Genomic DNA, 17,496 nt, shown 5'->3' with positions numbered 1-17,496 from the left:
TTTCATCATTGCATGCCCAAATTCCTAAGATTCACTTCACGATGAGAAGTGCATCCCTTTTTACCATGAGACGTATAGCTTACTCAAACCCTATATTCCTAACCCTGATCAATTCTTGGACTCAGATCAGATAGTCATGCCAGCACAAGGAGTTCTCGAGCTCCAACCTAACTACGTACTGGAAACATGGGAAAGGAAGTTACGCAACAGAACCATCACGGAGCATCTGGTAAAGTGGAAGGATTACCCTGAAGAAGATGTAACTTGGGAGGACGAACCAACGCTCATAAAGGATTACCCAAACACATTCTTGAGACGAGGACATCTCAAATTTTCACGTTGGGGAGGTTGTAAGGTCTCTGACCCCGATCAAAAAGAGCACCATTGTACCATGAAACGAACATAATGGAAAAAGTTGCTATTTTTAGCAGTTTTCCAAATTCTGTCAGTTTCATGATGTTCAGAATGTTTTAAAGCTTCGAAATGTGAATTAAAATAATTTTTGTAAAAAAATTCCAAAAATAGCAAGTTTTTGGTCACCCAACCCATCCAGTTTTGATCGTCTCGAAAAACTGCACCCGTACCCCGAATTTCAAAAAAATGCATTTTCGAACCCCGGGGGCTGCTAAATATGGCAGGTACTCGGGCCAGTACACCTTAGTTAGAGCTTGCTATAGCAATTTTCGGCATCAAAATCCGACTCATATGACCCGTTTTAGCCTGAAATCAAATTTTCTCAAAATTGCCCGGGGAGGTACCGGGAGCCCGGGACTGTGTGGGAACAGGTTCTAGCCCACTCCTGATCAGCTTTAGCAGCTAGGGGGCGCCCTCTTGCTTTGTAGGAGTCCTGGGAGAGTTTCCAAGCCAGTAACTAAGTCTCAGAGTCAGTTAACCAAGCCAACCTGACACTTGGTGGGTAGGGGAACTGAACTTGCCAATGTAGAGACTGAGTGCTCACTCAGATGCTTATAGCAGCACAAATCAATTTTCAGCTTGTAGGAGCCTATTTAAAGACCTGCACACACACACACACACACACACATATATATGCTCTCACACACACACAGTGCACACACACACACCTACACACACTCTGGGAAGGTGCTGCCGGAACACACACCTTTTGAAGGAGAAGCAAGGAGGGAGGTGCTGTTGAATTCTCGCCTCAAGAAGCTCGATAGATCAGAGAATCGAGAGGATTATCAGCCCTTAATCACGGTAATCATGGTTTAATTAATGCTTTCTGCTAATCCTTTTCGTTACCATCTAAATGTCTCGTCTATTATGCTTATTCCTAGTCTTAATTCTCTATAATTACTCTTTAAATTCTCCTTAAGCATATTCTATTATGTAATCATCATCCCATAGCTGAATTATCAGCCATTCATCACTCTTAATTAATGATTAGTTCACGATTATTAGAATTTCTCTCTCTAGGTAGCATAGAAATTAATCGGTAAGCTAGTAATTGTGTAGATTGATGAGAATCACTCTTTCTATCACACATTAATATTGTAGCTAATTTAGATCCATCTTTGTTATGCATTAAGATAAAATTAAGGTAAGATTAATTTGTCATTATGTCTCTAAGAGGTAGTTTTTCTCACACCTATGCATGCGGTGATTCTGCACCCTCTAATTATTAGGAACGATATTAATCGTGCTTAAGTCATCTCTCTGGTAATTCCATTAGTGAAATCCTACTATTCTTAATCATGAAAAACCGAGTAATTATCTTTAGAGCCGGTTCCCATAGGATTATGTGTCATCCATAATGATTGCTATATGGAAAAATCTAAACCTCTCATGTAGCAGGCATTGTTTGATGTTGTTAATCTATCATTTGGCTTGTTATGACGCTTACGGACATTAGCTCTTTTCCCCAAGTTAATTACTTAAAGTAGTAAGTTTAAAATGGCCCCGGTTAAGAGGACTCGCTTTGGTGGAGCCCACGACCACGAGGCAGGAACGAGCGAGGTGAACGGGAAGGGAAAATCTCCCATGGAGGAACAAATACCGGCCATCTCACGGGCCATCGACGAAGAAATGGAAGAGGTAGATCATAATTTCATTCAAGTTGTTTAATTTAACATTGCACACGTTTAGTTAGGAATGAAAATATCCCCAAACATGTTGGAGAAATCCGACGGAAACCTCGGCATTGAATTCATTGGACATTAAGTTCTTAAGTAGGAAGGAAATGATTGATGGGTATGCTGGTTGCAATTAGGAAAGAATGTCTGCTAGGAAAAATTTAGCTCGACATGTTCATTTTATTTCCAATGTTGAATCAGTCCTGACCCCCCTACTGATCACAGGGGGCACAGTTCCTCGTTAAGGGCCCTTGAATCCACGACTTGCTTTCTATGCGGTGGGAACCCACGTCTTGCTTTCTATGCGGTGGGAGTGTCCATGACGTACTTTCTATGCGGTGGACATACCTAGTTGTATGGGCATCTAGGCGACAATGGGAGGAGTGAACTCTCGCTGGAGGGGGGATGTTGTACCTCCAGAACATTGGAGCTTTTATGAATAAGTTTGAGTATATTTTTTACTAGAATTCTGTCTTGGTGCTGTTTGCAATACTGGTTGAAGGGCTGTATTAACAAACAATGTGATTCGGAATTAAACAAGGAATATTTATGTTGAACAACCTTTGTGGTAGTAATTAGGTCACACAAGGAAGTGTGAGTGTGGGGGTGGAAAGTGGGGGCTTGGCTCAGGTTGCCAATGCCTACGAGATGGGTGATCCCGATTGGTCGGGAACTCTCTGTTCCCATTGTGCTTACTTCGATATTAGTAAAACTCATTGCCCCTAGAGTGGTGAAATCTCGAGTGTACGTGCCTCTGAAACATTGGGAAAAAGGCGCTCGGGGTTTCTCTCCTCTTGGAAGGTGGGTCTTAGGATCGCTAGATAGTTCAAGTACGCTTTCCCCTGCGAGGTGGAGCTAGATCTCCCTGCTAGTAGGCTCGAACTCGACTCACTTTGTGATGAGAGATCGTCCTCTAGTCGAACCCTGAACCATTTTGTTTGCTTCCGCAATAGATCTAGTGGCCACCGGGTTCACCATCAGATCCACCATTGGAAACGGCGGGGTGGGGACCTCAGAGCTTGGTTCTCATTGTATTAGCGTCTGCGAGCAGTGTTCTGCGCGACAACATTGGCGCCGTTGCCGGGGATGAGAGCCCTAAGTAGGCGACCTTTGACTAATCCTACGAGGTAAAAGCCCATTTGGTTCGCCAAATTTCCTTGTATGTTAGATAGGAACTAAGGATCAAAGAGAGGTTCTAGGGAGTGTGTGTCTTGCCTAGGTCTTTCGTGATTGATAGTTAGTTAGTTTAGAATAGTTGTATTGGAGAGAAAAGGGCTTACTAGTCTTTCGTGATTGATAGTTAGTTAGTTTAGAATAGTTGTATCGGAGAGAAAAGGGCTTACTAGTCTGTGTGTGGCAGTGAAGCGTGTTTCTACTCATAAATGTAAAACCCCACATGATGTGTAGGAGTAGCTTTAGGTAAGGGATCTAATTTTGATCTAGATCTATTCAACGATTACTTATTTGCTGACGTGTTTGTTTGCATTCACGATCTCTGAAAAGTTGATTTTGAGGCTAAAAATGCAATAAACAGGTTCTTGTTGACATTTTTTCATGACTGATTGCTGATGTGCATATAAGAGAGCATTTGCAAGAGTTCTGTGAAGAAAACTTGAAATTCTGTAAACAGAGACTTTATACGCGTATAATGTCTCAAGGGGCATGTGGAGACCAAATTTGACAAATCTGACTAAACCAGGGTGTTCAAAAAGAGGGTTTTACCTTAAGTACACCTTGAGACTAGGGTTTTGACCAACCCTTAGTACCCAAAAGCGAAAAGACAAAGTGTCAAAAACAAGAAAAACTTGTGGTTCTAAGCATATTTTGCATAAAAATTGGTAAAAGTGCTTGAAACCCAGTGATTAAAGACTTGGGGATGCTTGTGTTCTAATTCTGACCAAAAACTCAACTAAAGTCTTTATACGCGTATAAAGACTTACTGAACATATCTGGCTCAAATGGAGCAAATGAATATTCCCTAGTGTTCTAAGGCAGAAAAGAAGTACCTAGCCAAAATTTGATTGCTTTTGAAATTCATATGGGCTAGAAAGTGCAAAAAAGGAAAACCTCAACTAGATAACAACTTGAATTGTTCATAACTGACACCAAAAGGGGTGAAAACAGAAACTGAGAGTATCTAGGAGTTCCTTAGGGTGTAGGGAACATCCAAAACAAAATTGGGTCAAATCTGTGTCAGAAGTCTTTATACGCGTATAAAGACTCATCTCCTAGGATAGACACTAGATTTGGGAACTGACATCATAGGGTTGTTCAGTATTGTAAAGTCAACTAAGGGACCAAGTTTGGTGTAATTCTGCCACAGTAGTCTTTATACGCGTATAAAGACTTGAGGCTAGATCTGGGCTCAAAAAGAGAAACTAACTGTTCCAAAGACATTCTGTCAACCTTGAAATCCCAAATATTCTGTCAAAACAAGATTTGGACTTAAACAACGAGTCCAATTGCCAGAATAGGTGTGAAAAGTTGGGACTTACCCACCGAGTGCATAAACTTTGCATATAGTCATTGATTGAGGATTGATTGACTAGTTCTAACAGCTGTGGATGGCTAATGTGAATGCTCATATTTTGACGAAGTTTCAAAGGCTAAATATTTTCTGAGAAAGCAGGAACTAGGGATTGCAACTATACAAGGAAGCAGGTCAAGGAAAAGACACGAAAAACAGAACTTCTCAGATAAGAGGTTTGGTTTAAAAATTAAAAAAAGGTTGTTTAAGAGGTAAGTTTGATGAATTTGAGATCAGGAAGACACATTCCAAGAGACCAAAAAGTAGCAGGAGACCAAGCTAGCTTAGTGTCCACTGAAGAGAGTGTGATTCAGGAAAGGTTAGATCCGCTAGCACCGATTATTGAGGAAGGTAGTGATACTGAGACTTCGTCAGACAAATCTTTATTCATGATGGGTAGTCAACAGCCAGGAGGTTTCACATACGGCAGACCGATGCCAGGAGGAAGCACCTCCATGAATCCTTTGAACGATTCCAAACTCACTGTGATCTTTTTAGAGGGAACAAACTTGAGGGGAGCCCTAGTCTATTCTGACTACCGAGGACGCCAGTGCATTTGTATCGAAGAGAGGCCAGCTCAGAGATTGGAGATAATCCGAGTCTATGATGATGGAGATAGATTTTGAGATGAAAGAGGGAACCACTATCTAATAGTTAGTGACCCTGAAGATTACAACAGATATGGAGATAATGTGGCGAAAGGGAAAATGGTTTCAGAAGCTCAAGAACCGCCACCAAACATTGATCAGCCCGGAGCTATTTTTATGTATGATAAGAAAACAACAAGGGTTCCAACGTATTTCCTTGTTTGAGGAATTTGAAGTATTACTGGGATGATAGGTAGATTACCTCGATTGTCTGCATACTTGTTGTTCAGGAAATTCTCTGTTTACAAGGTTAGATCTTCATTGAGCGGCTTTAGCTCTTCTTTTACCTGCTTTCCCTTGTGAAGGTTGGATGATGAGGCTAGTCCTTCATTAAATAATATTGTTTCAGCCTTGTTTCCTGTATCAAGGTTGGATCTCTGGGAGATCATCATTTCTGTGAGCAATTGGCTTTGCTTTTCCAGTTGTTGTATTAGCTTCTGCTGTTGTAGTAAGAGGGTTTCAAGAACACGTTTTTCTTTGATGTTTTCATTCTCCTTTTTAAGTTCTTTGAGCATTTGGTTAGCACTTCTAGGTTTCTTTATCACATCAAATAGATTGGTGTGAATTTGTCATCTTTGATTTCCTTACCAATTCTTTTGGAGATTTTTGAGTTAAAACTAATGGTCCTGGTGCTTTTGCTAAAATCTTGATTGAACTCATCTTCGGATCTTTTACTGTATTCTTCATCTTAAGAAGAGCCATTGTCTTCTATAAGATCTTCTAGAGTATTCGAAGATGGTCTTGGAAGTGAGGAAAAGGGTTGAAATCCCTTTTTGTTAGACTCTGGTTTGTAAGATTCATACATATTTGTTTGTCTATGTTTTCCTCCTCTGAATCCTCCTCTTCTCATCATGTTTTTGGTCTTTGAGACACCTTCTTCTTCATTTGTTATCTCGTCCTGTGAAGAGGAATCTGTGTCTGTTAGGAATTCTCCTTCCTTCTCTTCATTGTCAGAAGAAAGAATTGACTTTGTATCTACTTCTGATTCTGAGTCTTTTTCTTCAAAGTATTCATAGCCTTCTTCTATTGGAATACCTGTAGAGTATACCAAGTTAAGCTTCCTTGGATACTTAGATTTGTTAGGACAATTGTTTGTTGAATGTCCAGCTTTCCCACATAAATAGCATTTTGTGGGTTTGGTTAGGTTTTTTTGAAAATACGTTTAAACCTTTTCTTCCTTCTCTTTGGAGTACTAAACGATCTGGTTTTCGTTTTGCACAATTACAAGGGAGATGAATTTTTCCAAATCCAAAGTCCTTTGTATATTTGTTTTGTAGGCAAAAATTCTTGGTTGGCTGGACCTATTTGACTAATTTTTAAGCTTTGAGTTGTATGTACATGTCATCTACTACCTTTTTGACAGCTTGAGTGATCATTCCAAATGATGCATTAAAATCAATATACATTAAAGTCATTTTTTTGTGACCAACCTGGAAACTGGTTCTGGTAAGGAATGGACGAATACGTTCTTGTTGGTTTCATCATGCTCTCCGTGTGCTCGATAGAGAAGATGCCTCATGTAGATAATGTATTCATCAATTTGATTAATATCACATTATTTTTTTGCTCTGTGAAAAGCTGAAAGAACATATTTAGATTCATCACCTCTGTTTCCTATCCATTCAACAACTAGTATTTCAAAAGAATAGAGACCCTGGGCTGTGATGGAGTAGGATTGCTATTTTTAGTTCTGCACTTACTATTTCCCACTAGAATTTGAGATCACCAGTGAATCCATGGGTGATATGGTTTATGGCTTGAATTTCTGTAACATTTTGATTCCTAGTGGGTGTTAGGAAATAGCCATAGACTTCATGAAATACCTCTTCAATGGATTGTGAATTGCATTGATAAATATTCCATAGTGGTAGGTTGCCAATCTTTGTTTTCTTGTTTTTTGCACTTTCTCTGTTTGCATAGACATGATGGCCAACATCTTCTTCATTAGAATTTATAGGGATTACTTCTTCATCTAATTCTGGGTATGGATCTACTGTTCCAAGCCATTCATCAAGATAATTATGAGCAAGGCTCTATGTATCTTCTTCTAGCCTTTGTTCTTCAATTGGAGGAATATCTTTTGTAGTCAAGACTACTCGGTCCTCATAGCATAATCCTCTTAGATCATTTCTAAAGACTAGTTGCGAAGTATACATTTAGGGATTAACACATGTTTTCCATGTGATTGGAGGTCTAGTTTGCTATGCAGTCATGGTGTGTCTTTCCATAATCAATGTGCCAACCTCTTTTCTTAGAATTTTGGAGATAGTTTGAATATGAGCATTCTGCTTCTAGGTTTGTTGCAAAGGGAACAGATATATAGACATCATCCAAATAGTAGCTTTTGTTGTCGCGCAGAAACACTGCTCGCAGACGCTAATACAATGAGAACCAAGCCAACAACAAGTTGTCAACCTAGGACGGAGTTGATCCGCAGGCGCATGGAAACAAATAGTTGATTGTCACTCAACTATTCGACCTTCTCTAGACAATCACTACCAAAGGAAATCATTCTAAAGCACTCTAATCATACTGAACTGCAATCTTTCCTACAACACTTCCGTTCACCGAAACATAGTGAAACAATGTCAATTCGTCACGAAACTCAAGGATCCTACTGTACACACCTAGAGGACACTTTCCTGAAGTTTCTAACCTAATCCACAACCCGTAAACATATGGTGCAGAAATCGCGTATAAAGACATGCCGAAATTTACAAGTCGTCGAATTTGGAAATGTTTAGTCCTAAAGTGTAGTTCTACTCCCTGTGAACGCAATGACATAAAGCAATCACAAAATTGACACACGGATAGAGAGAAAACTCACTCGAAAGCTCACGGAAGAGCTCTTCGCGAAGAGACTGAAACCGCTCAAGCTTGGCATCGAAGCGTAGCTCTCGCCGTTACAAACACGATGGCGTAGTCACTTCCAAAATGTAGTAGTCATAGCATGCAACGGGAATGGAAGAAGACCTCTCTCACTCTCACACACAGTACGCAGTCACCATACGTTCAGATAAACCCCCAAAAATGATTAAAAAGACCCCTTAGGTTTACAAAAGATTGGCTTTTCTACCTCAGCCTTGGAGGTGTCATCTCATCAAAACGAATTCTACTTCCTATCAGGGGTGTTGTTGAGTAGAAAATACAATGACATATGTTCCGAAAATTATCTGGAGACTGAAGAATTAATTACATTTAAGCTCATCGTGTGAATAGTACAAGAAAAATAGGATTTCGGATGCGGTTGATTTGCAGGTCAACAACTTTCCATCTTAGGAACATAGTCTTCAAGATGTTGAGGCCTGCTTCTACTTATAGCTGGTTGTGGATATGTGGCTGTAGGAATGGATTCATCGTCTGGTTCATTAGCCCATGCTTCAAGAACAACATCAAGAGAAATCTTAGTGGGGTATGGAAATGGATAATGACATCTATTAGGGGATAGCTTTGTTTCTGACTGTGTAGGAATATCGGTATTATAGGAATCGGCTTGAATATATATGTGGAAAATTTTCATAAGGATGTGGAGAATCTAATGGCATAGAGTAGGGTATATAAGGAATACCATAACTTTTGGGCAAGAGCTCATGTGGATCTGGATTTTGAGAGTAATGTGAAAGATGGATATCATTATCATTTATAAACTCATACATTCCAAGTGATAGAGGTGGAGAATGAGATGTGGATGTATTGACAGAGAACACTACATGCAGTATTTTAGTAGTTTATTCATCTTTAGTGGCTTGAGTTTGAAACAAATGGAATTTGAATCAACCTGCATTACCTTTGGGTTGAACTCAAATGGAGCAAAATCTCTGGAAAGTTTTCCTTTTCCTTTTTCTAGCATAAGTTGTTGAGAAGTTACCTCTTGTTTGATTTGGCGTAGGTTTCCCATGATCTCTTCAAGTGATTTACTTTGCCAACTCAATACTTGCATTGGTGAATCATAGGAACCATTTGTCACCATAATATAAGGTGTAGATAGAAGATCTTCTCCCCTATAGTCAATCACTGTTGTAGGCTCTATTTTTAATACATTAATTGTAGGAGTACGAGCATATTCTAGTAATATTTTACAGTGTGCACACTTAATCTTTCCTCGATCAAGAATAATTTCTTTATGCACAGAGACCATTGGTTTGGAGACCATTTTTAAAAAGGTACTAGCTGGTGGCTTGTATGTGAGATTACCACTATCTTTTGCTCTTTTGCTCTAGTGGCTTTATCAATTTGAGATAGGATTCATATCTTACATTCCCCAGAGTGATAGTAGGGCTGAAGATCTTGCTGTCATAAGTGAAAAATCCTGTATAAAACGCCTCTTTGAATGCCTGCATATGATAGATCGGCAAAACATAACTCTCTGATAGAGTAGATGCAACACTTCAGGTGATGGCTGCTTTGAGAGGTCGTAGACCATCTTGGCAAATGTGTCGCCCATTGATAGTAGACTTGAGTCAGTAGCTTTGGAGGGCGCGAACACTTCAAGATAGGCCAGTAAGGTTTTGCATATTTTTCTTAGCATGATGCACGCTAGGTCAGGAGAGCCAATGAATATCCTAATGGCGCCCTTTAGGGTTTTCACCATATAGGCTGCACTTATTCTCTCTCCTGCACTAGGTGGTGGAAATGATGGGAAAATTTAGCCATGTTGCATGTGTTCTCAATAATCTGAGATGATTGGCCCATGATCTGACACGTGGCATTGGGCAGTAGGCACAATCATCCCTTATAGCCGTAGGTGCTTCCACCAAATTCTTCAAATATGCCGGATATTTGATGAGCCAGGATTTTCTCCATTTGGGTTGAGAATCTATAATTCTTTTCACATTTGCATTGCTTTGTAGATCTCCTTCGTATATGGCTATTGTTCCTTCGGCTTGAATTCTCTTTTTGGTTGCTTCGACTTCGTATTTTAAAAGAGGATATGGAAGTGTTGGCTGCATCCACTCTTCTCTTAAGACTGATGTGGCGATCCCTTGAGCACCAAATGAGTGGATAATTCTTTTTTCCCATTCTATGGCGGCTTTGTGATCTTCCGCTGTAGTTTGTCCTATCAGATGCTGCAATCGGGCCTCCTCTTCAGCTGTTAGAGCATGATCCTTTTCCTCTTTCTGCTGCATCTCTTCCTCAATAGGCTTAGGGTCTTCAACCCCTTCTGGTATTTGCATGTGCTTTGTCTGAGCACTCACCTCTGTCTCCCCCGTGCTCGGTCCTGCTTGGAGCTCTTGCAACTGTCTTTGTACATCTACTTCCCTTTGAGTAGCTATAGCTGCATTGTCGACCAACAATTCTTGAAGCTCCACGAATTGTTGGCTTAACTGCTCATTGTTGGCTTTTAGCTTCTCTTCTTCTCTTACAAAATATTCAGCTAAAAGAGTCCTTTGTCGTTGCTTAGACTTAAGAGAATGCTGTAGTCTTTTGATTTTCTCTTCGAGGGCCTGCACTTCTCTACTGATGTCTTCCTGTCGGCCTCTCGCGAGTTGCCCATAGCCTTTGGATTGTTGTGTCTTGAAGTTCCAATCTGGCTTTCAGCTCCCTTATCTCATCTCTGGCGGCTTCTTACTCATCTTCCACCTTTTATTTTTCAAATGTGACACTTCGGACCTCATTGGAGGCCTCTGCCATCTGGAGTGTTAGTCCATCTCGTTCAGCTTCAGCTTCTTTCAAAATTCTAGATACATCTTCAAGTTCATGCTCTACATCATCTGCTCTTAGTTTTGCATCTTGAAGGTCTTTAAAGAGATGATCATATTCATCTTGCATGTTCGCTTCTCTTGTTCTGAGCATATTGTTTTCCTCAGCTAGTGTAAGAGACCGCGTCCTGATTCTGTCCAGAAGTTGGTGCGCGTCTCTTACATCTTTCTCATTATCTTGCAGTATGTTCTGTCTAGTAGGCCGATCAATTGGCCTACTAGACAATGGAAATTGGTACCCCATGCTCAGCATCACCCCTGATGGAGGAAGCCTATATGAGCGCTCCAAGGGTTTCCAAATGTAGTGTTGGGGAATCTGTTCCATTCTTGGCACTTCAGGTTGCTCTCGTTGCTCTTGAGATTCTTCTCGTGCTTTTCTATCCCCCTGTGCTCTTTCCGCATCTTGTGCTGGTGGCTTTTCTTCAGTTTTTTCCTTCCATGGTGGGTGTGGCACTCCGTACACTCCCTCGAATGCTTCTTCTTTTGAATAGCCTACATTGAGTAGGTCTTGAAAAGTGAATTTTTCTTCTTCCTCCTTATCCTTTGGTGGTGTCTGCACCTCTCCCTTCTCTTTTGGTGAGCTCTTTGGAGGGGTGATTGAAGGTTGAGGGCTGGGTAAAGGAGAGAGTGGCCTTGGAGAGGGTGATTTCCCACTTTCCTTCTTTTCTTCTTGGGCATCTTTTGCTTCAGCAGGTATTTCCTTCAATCTCTTCTTTATGTCCTCCACTCCATCTGAAGTGAAAGGCTCTAGATATTGTTGCTCAATCACTCTTTCCGACTCTTCATATGCTTTAATATAATGATCAAATTGATCTTCGAGTGGTCGGGATGAGTTGCCCCTGACTCTTGCTGGATCTGGCACCCAGTATTCTTCAAAATATCCCTTCAAGGCTCTTTTGGCTCTAAATTGGTCAATTAGCCGTTCTATCCTTGCCGCTTTTTGGCTAGTGGTCTCCATGGGCTTTGGCTCCTTGGTCATAATTGCTTTGCCTTTCTTTCACGGAGGTTGTTGCGTTTCCTCTTCATGTATAGTTTCTAATCTCTTTCGGAATTTGGTCGCAATCTGAATGGGTGGTGCTATAGGTGGCTCTTCCTCTACATCCTTCACCTCTCTCAGCCACTCATTCTGTGATGGGGGTGCAAGACATTTTCCTCTGGCTCCAATGGCTTTGTATGCTATCTTGGTTAATTAAGACCTCTCCCCCGCCGATATATCTTGGCTTATCTGTCCCCATTTGTACTATTTTTTCATACAAATACTGTGCATAGTTTACCGCTTTAGGCACATTGCTTCGGATGGCCCATGTCACTGTCGTGGCAACGGCATGTGGTGGTGCCGTATATTTCTGAGGTCTTTTGCTGCATAAATGGAAATACTGATTGTAAAACTTGTAGATTCTAGCTGCTCTTGGGTCCACCATGTCTTCCCAGGTCTGATTTGGCTTCTTCTTTTGGTGATAAACTTCTAAAGTTTGTCTTCTTTCCCTGATAGAATTCCCTTCATTGCCCATACTTAGGGCATCTGCTATCACCTGTGGTGTAATCATCACCTCTACTTTTTGGTTGTCCAAGTCGGTGATCACAGCCTTGCCATCCTTCTGAATTGTGCTTGTGAGCTCATAAACTCTTTGTAGATCCACACTTGCTGGCTCCACAGTGAAGAAATTGTGCAAGTCTGCCCTTTCCAGCTGAGTTAGCAGAGCTTCTTTGTTTGCATAATTAATGATTTATCTTGGGTTCATAGGGATATCAACTATGTCCCCTTGAGGATCTCTGAAACTTAGATGTTCCTCACCACATTAGTAATTCACAACAAGTTTCAGGTTTGAATTTGAACACTTTTTTAGGAAGTTATGGCCAATACAAACATTCACTTGCCTAGATGCATCTTATGGTCTTTGAAAGCTCAAAATGGCTTCAAATTGGATGAAATTTGGCCTATATTCTTCCTAAATGCTGTAGATCACAAGGATGCACTCAGATGTAACTTTTGACATCAAATCTGGCCTCTAAGACATCATACACATATAATGTCTTTTGCTCAGATTTTAGTTCTGTTTCTACCAGAGGTGCTCTTTAGTGTGTAGAACAAGAATATGTGCTCACAACAATTTTTGGATGTCAAAATTGCTCAAAATCTCCACTTTTTTATAAGAAACTCCTCTGAAAGAGTAAAATCCCCTTAACTCCCAAACTATATGTCCAAATGATATAAATTCGGTGGGTGTGCTTAACACAACATGCAGAAGATGGATATAATGTCAAACAATTAAAATTGCTGCCAAAATCACCCTAGATACATCATACACGTATGATGTCTGATGATGATTTTTGGACAAAAATCATTCACAGGCATCCCCAAGCCTCTAGCATTGGGTTTTAGGCACTTCTACCAATTTTCATGCAAAAAAATGGTCAGAATCACAAGTTATTCTCTTTTCTCTTTCAGACACTCCGTATTTTGTCTTTTGGGTATCAAGAGTGGGTCAAGACTCTAGTTTCAATGTGTACTTAAAGTAAAACCCCCTTTTGAACACTTTGGATGATACTCGAGACTTCATACACGTATAAAGTCCCAGTTTACAGAATTTTAGATTTTCTTCACAAAACCCTTGCACTTGCTCTCTTATATGCTCAGCATCAATTAGTCATGCAAAAATATCAACAGAACTCTTTTTATTGCATTTATTTCTCAAAAACAAACTTTTCAGATATCATGAATGCAAACCACTTTAGCAAATAAATGAATGATCAATAGCTCTAGATCAAAATCAGATCACTTACCTAAAGCTACTCCTACAAATCATATGGGGTTTTGCATCTATGAGTAGTGACGCTTCAATTCCACACATGGACTAGCAAACACTTTTATCACCTCACAAATCACTCGACCACCACAACAACTACTCTAATCTACAAAATCCTAACTAACTCTACCTAGTCGCAGACCCTTGGAAAGACACACGCTTCCTGGCTATCCACTTGATCTCGGAAAAACCTCTTCCGGATCCACTTAAGAAAAGTGCTTTCTTTAGCCAAAACTAAATCAAGCAACCATCACACAAGTTTTAGTAGGAATACCTACCTAAGTACTTGTCTCCCTTGCAACGACACCAATGTCGCGGGAGCGAATCATACCACCCATAAAGTGCATGTAACACAACTTATATCAACATAATGTCAATCGAGGATACAGATGACACGGTAGGCACATGGAGGAAATCTCTTTAGCTTGTCAGGATGAGACCATCCTACACATACAACACTCTGGAAGGCCAACTAAACCAAAATCTAGAGTCTCACTGACTCTTAACTACACCACCTACCCACATACACCAAATGGAACGAAACCCATTAAATCGTACCAGATAGTACAAAACTTAAGGAACACCATCCCCTCACTAGGATACACTTGTCCCTAAGCCTCTATACTCAAAACCCTAGCTCTAAACCCATATGTGGAAAAATGCGTATAAAGAGGAGCCAAATTTTTGAAAGTGCCCAAAATTGAAATCTATGAGTACCTATGCGTAGCTTCTGTTGCCACGATTCTAACAACTACTTGCAAGCAAAAAAAAAACATCGTTTGATACACTTACGGCCACGAGTAGCTCATAGATGCGCAAGCACGTTGGAGAGGGGGACTAGGGAACACACCCAGCACACAAAATACTTGCCTCTCTATAGCCCAGGGATTCCACAGCACCCCTAACCTCTCAAAAAACACCTTGAAATTGGCCTATTTGCACTAACAACTCTACTTTAGCATACAAAACAACTACCTCGCACCTTGCAAAAAACACCCACAACACAAAAAACACCCACACTGCTCAACTCACCCTTCCGAATCACAAAACACTCCTAATTTGCCCTCTCGGTAGCACCTCTCGAGTTGCAGGCAAACCCTCTGCAAGCAATGGCCAATACACGAAGAGCGAGAGAAGAGGAGGGGGATGGGGAGAAGCAACACACGAGATTGGGGCAAGTGAGTGGTATTATTGCATAGAGAGTAGGACAACTGGTGTATGCAGCTTCAATGGCAAGCTTAGCAACACACAAGCTTCAACCTTTCACTTACTCACACTGAAAGAAAAGCCCTCAATTTTTCGCATTTACAACCTTTTATAGGGATACCTCTAGGAGGTCCAAAAAAAGAAAAAGGGTGAGTTTCACCTCCCCTGGCCTTCACTTAGAGCTTCTTTTAGAATTGGATTGCATTGCCAACACATGGCATAGTTCAAATATTTGCTTGGTGTGTATTTTGGGCTTTGGTCCTCTCAATTTGGCCGGCCGGACTTCCTCCTCTCTTGGCCCTTGAATGCTATTAGCCTTATAGTCCAACTGCCCTTACTGGCTTTGCAGAGCGGGACCCCTCCCTCTCGTCGAGGCAATAGCGATGTCGCTATTGGGGGGGGGGCTTCCCCTCAAAAAACTTTTCCGCTTACGGGCACTGGCACTACCCCCTATCCACTGCCACATCATCACAGAATTCCACCGCCGTGCGGCCGCCCACAGGTGCGCCACCACGCCTGCTACTCCCAAAATCGCCGCCGGACTGGCCACGCAGCGCCATAGCAATGCCGACCCGCGGACGCCATAGCTAGGGGGAGGGGAGATCCCCTGACACCTCTTATGTGACAATGAAGGGGCCACACCCCAACTTATATAGTGCCGAACTCTGGTCCCGGACAAGACATGTGGGCTATAGGCCCTGCCACATGGCATCTTTCCAAGCCTTGAGCTTTAAGGCCTTAAAAAACAAAAACCCATTAGTTTTTTTACCCAAGCTCCTTTTGGCTTGCCTTTGCTTGGCTCCCATACTCTGCTCCCATATCCTATTGACAAGCCGCAACCACCGGATGGAATCTTGCATTGTCAGTTTGCTTCACCATAATCCGCACCGCTATTCGACTTTTCCAGGCCCAAGATCCGAGGACACCAAAACACGATCAAATCATCTGCAATCAGTTTCGGGCAAAGACACCCAATCTTCCGACCTCCATAGCTTAAAGCTCCGGACTCCGTTTTGCATGCAGTTACTTTCTGATAGCTCCGTATGATGTACACCCTGCTCTAGAACTTTGTCAAGGCTCAGAAGATGCCAGATGGCACATTCTCCAATGCGGCCATGTGGGCTCAGACCCGACCCCCGGAAAAACTTCAACTGACCATATCTTGCAAACCAGGGCTCCGATCCGCAATCCGGAAAGACGGGTAGGCTCCATGAATTGAGCATTACACATCTATACCTTAAGTTCTATTTGGACCATCTGTCTCCCGCTGCCCTGTCCGGCAAAAATCTGCAACCCACCAAAGCTAGCTTCAACCTTCAATAACCCAGGCTCCGTAGCTCGGTTTGATGAGCCGTCTGAACCTATTCCTTCAACACTTCAAGCTCTTCATTTCTGGACCCAAAAGTTGTACTATGCATTTTCTTCACCTGCTACCACCATTAGCCCCTTATGTAGCCTTTCTTGGCCTATAAGCCGCATCATGCATACACTTCCATTGCTACCTGCCATCCCATGACCTTCCTAGTTGCTTCAGTCGTTTGCCATGCTTCTGCTTGCCCGCACACACCTGTCCATGCCATCTTCTAGAGTCGACACAGTTTGGCTGCACCATCATTTCCCACCCCCCTGTTCAGCATTTATGCTCAACCACATAAAAGTTTTATTCCACTATAAACTGCAAAACCTGGCACACTCTATGAGAAAACTAAAACCATATGTACATAGTTTTATTGTATCCTATTATCAAACCTTCAAGTGGGTTGCCCCACCCCCTTCATCACATAGCTTCCACCTGGATCAAACACCTGGATATGTTCACTTTCATCCATCTGTAACAACCTCCAATAGTACCCTACCCAAGCACGTAGCCATCCATGCACACAAAAGGCCCATAGCACTTTAGCACCTCTTCGGAAATCATCTTGTCTCATCAACCTATATGGTTCTGCAATCCCATTACCTGAACCAACCAAAAGAACTGGTTCTGCAACCACATCATCTGTACGAACCAACACTTCTGACCCTCCCTCCCAACCATGTAAAGTAGAGCTCCTCTCAAAGGAACCCCGTATTTGACGGATAACATACTGCACAGTTGCACTTACAAGCATACCTTTCAACCATGGGTTTCATATCTCTTTGGAAAGCTTGGACACTTCCTGGGAACCTCCTCTTGGAACTCACTTACACTGTCATCAAGCCCTTCATCATCGATTGGCCCTTCAAGGTCGCTCATCACTTCCTTCTATCCAGCTTCAACCTCCTGCTCTTCAATCACCTCTTCTACCGCTGCATCAGGCTCCTCTATGGAAGAGAGAAACTCGTTCTCTACCGCATCCATCTCAAGTTCCTCCATAGAAATGGCCGCTTTATCTCGCTTGGCAAAATCCGGCACATGTTGCGCCACCATGGCCCATTCCATCGCTACTTTCATCAGCACAGCCATTAGCATGGCACCACACACCACCTTCACCTGCACATCATCATCTGTAGTCCTAGACTGCTCCACGTGGCTTT

The sequence above is a fragment of the Adiantum capillus-veneris genome, chromosome 27, assembly GCF_014529385.1.
Source record: "Adiantum capillus-veneris isolate H3 chromosome 27, ASM1452938v2, whole genome shotgun sequence".
NCBI lineage: Eukaryota > Viridiplantae > Streptophyta > Polypodiopsida > Polypodiales > Pteridaceae > Adiantum > Adiantum capillus-veneris.
This window is presented reverse-complemented; position numbering follows the sequence as displayed.